The following is a 3,332-nucleotide window of genomic DNA, read 5'->3' as shown; positions in this document are numbered from 1 at the left end:
ATATTGATGTTGATACTTCATATAGTAATTGAGTTTTAGTTTCCTTAATGGTTTTTTTGGATGAGCAATTTTCTATTACCTAAAAGGCAGTAAAAACTGGTAAGTGCAGCAGGCTGCAGGAGATAGCAGACTTAAAAACACTTGATAAAGGTCCCTATTTACATGATCATAAGAAATATTTTTTACTTTTAAAGGGTAAGTTTGGTTAATAAAATAAAATAATTATTTTATTGAAATAAAATGTTTATTTAATCAAGCATTCTCCCGTATTAAGCAAGCTCAGGAGAAGTTTACAGGCAAGCAGCAAGTTACAACTATCTTTTACATCTCCTATAACATTCTTGGTACTGTACTGTATGGCTGCACTTTTATGGCATGTTTGGTCGGAAGAATGACACTTTTAAAAAATTTTTTTTTTCTTTTTGTTTGGTCTGTTTTTGAAAGAAAGAATAGTCATTTTTCGAAATATTGCAAAATCTTGCAATTTCTATTTATCTTCTTCAATGGTATTAGCCATTTCACACCAATGGGAATAGAGTCTGAAAAATTTTAATCTAAAATGCCCTTACTTAAGAAAATTACAAACCTAAACATATAAATATTTTTCTCTTTTAATTTAAAATAAATTATAAAATAAAAAAAGAATAAAGAATTTAAATAAAAAAGTTTAAATTTTAAATTATAATTTGTAAAAAATCAATATTTTAACTTCAAAATTTAAAATTATTAATATTTTAATATTTTAATCATAACAATGTTTAGATTATAAATAAAATACTAATATTTGAAAAATGTTAATTTTTAAAATATAAAATTATTCATATTTTAAATTTTTAATTAAAATAGATATTAAAATTTTAAATTTTAAATTTATTTAAATTATAGTAAAAGGTAATTTTGTCTTTTGGTATAAATTTTAGTAAACTATATAAAATGTATTTTTGTTTTTGATGAAAATAAATCTTATTATAATAAAGGATAGGTTTTTTATTTTATTATTTACTCTTTAATTATTCCAAAGTTATTTTTACCAATTAAACTACATAATAGCAATTCTCGCCTTATTTTATTCTATGAACCAAACTATATATACTTCTCTTTAGTTTGTTTTTATGGAGAAGGAATAGTCACTCCAAAGAATAGTTATTCCTCAAAATCTCGAAATTTCTATTACACTCCCCCGTGATATAATTGGCCATTCCATACCTGATATAATAGGGTCAAAAATTTATTACACAAAAATGCCCTTGTTTATTAGAAATAAATACAGCCCTACATTATAAAAGGTTGTTTTTCCTCATTTTCCATTTTTTCTATCTTTCTCTCTCTTCTTGATTTGCCTCTCTCCCTTCTTTTTTTAAGCAAGCTTGCGGCAGAATCTGCGATGACTGGCAACAGATATGAGGAAAGGAAAAAAAGAAGAAAATAAAAAATTGAAAATAAATAAAAAATTAAAAAATTATATTAATAATTTTAATAATAAAATCATTAAATTATTAATGTTTAAATTTTTAAAGAAAATAGAAATTAAAAGATTAAAAAATGAAAAATGCAAATAGAGAAAAAGAGAAATTAGAATAAAAAACCATATTAATAATTTAAAAAATGTTATTGAAAATAGAAATTAAAAGAGTAAAAAAGAAAAAATATTATTAAATTATAGTAATTAGTAATTTTGTCCTTTACATAAATTTTACTATATTATAATAAAGGGTATTTTTGCTTTTGATGAAAATAAATTCTATAATAATAAAGGATAGTTTTGTCATTTTATCATTTATTCCTTGATTATTCTAAAGCTATTTTTACCAACCAATCATTAGAATAAATCATAATAGCAATTTTTACCGTATTCCATTCTATAAATTAAACTTATAATAACAATTTTATTATATTCCTTTCTTATTTTATTTTTACAAAATAACTATTTTATTCTATTTTGTGAGCCAAATGTGCCCTGGGTCTTTGAACCTTTTTGTAGAAGGCTTCTTGCAATAGGGAGAGGGGAAATGTTGCAAAGAAGTGAAAAATTGTGTGGAGGTGGTTGAGAGAAATATTGAAGTAGTTCTTGTGACAGATAGAAGAGAATAGGTAAGCAATAGAGTAAGGTTGAGAATAAGATGAAAAAGGCTAAGTATAAGAGAGTTTGAGAAAAAAATCTTTAGAGAGAGAGAAAGAGAGAGAGCTAAGAGTGAAAATATATGTGCACTAGCTTAAGAAATCTTGTTTTATCTCAAAATGAATTGTACTAAAAAAAATTACTTAGGAATAATGAATAATAGTACTTAAAAAGACTTTAGGGTACATGATAAATCACTTTAGTGTACATGATAAATTGTAGTTACTAAAATGACTTTTATTGTACATAATGGGTAGTAGTTACTAAACCCATTATGCCATAGAAGTAATGGGTTTTTTTAGTAGATTAAAAATATAATAATACTTGTTCTTGAGTTGAAGGTAATTGAAAAAAGGTGCCTGAGAACAAGGTAACAGGAAAAAGGTGTGAGAGAGAAACACTTGTATTTCAAAAAATGATTAAGAGGGATTTTTTATTATCTTCATATCCAATCCACTAAGCTAAACTATCCAAAACTAACTTGTGAATCCTAACACTTATTTAAAGTTACTTTTACTACTATTTACATAATGTAATTATTCCACTTATTCTAGTTGTTTTCATTAATCTCTATATATCATTATCTTTGCTGTAAAAATTCTAAAAGAAATAATAATTTAGTAGCCACAGTCATGTAACACCCCGTACTCGGATATGGTGGCTAATAGAGCTTATTGGATATCAATTGAAGTTAATTAAAGTATTTAAGAGTGTTGGAGGGTGAAAGGAATAATTCAGAATAAAATATTTCGTATGCGAGAAAATAAAAATTTAATAATAATACTTTTATTGAGGATGAATTAGTTAGTTAAAAGGTGAATCAGAGGTGAACTGAGACAAAGTGAGACATTTTGGGTCTCGAGGAGACGAGTAGAAAAATTTAAAATAAAATAATATTTGTTAATAAAAAATATTAAAATATTAATATTATTGTTATCGAAATTAGTTATAAAGGAGGATTATATGACTAATTGAATTGGAGGAGATGAAGTAAGAAAGGATTTTGAAAAAAAACGACATTGGTAGGGCCTGCGTGTCCTTATTAAATAAAGCTAACGTGGGTAAGTATATATTTAAATATTATGGTGATGCCTTGATGAGATGCAAACCTTATATAATATTTGTACACATATAAAGGAAAAAATAGGAGAAAATTAGAATTTAAGAAGTGTTTGAAAGACTAAATTATAAAGCATGAAAGTTTAGAGGGTCA

The sequence above is a fragment of the Theobroma umbraticum genome, unplaced genomic scaffold (genome assembly GCF_002168275.2).
Source record: "Theobroma umbraticum cultivar Fairchild unplaced genomic scaffold, ASM216827v3 scaffold_55.0, whole genome shotgun sequence".
In the NCBI taxonomy this organism is placed as follows: domain Eukaryota; kingdom Viridiplantae; phylum Streptophyta; class Magnoliopsida; order Malvales; family Malvaceae; genus Theobroma; species Theobroma umbraticum.
This window is presented reverse-complemented; position numbering follows the sequence as displayed.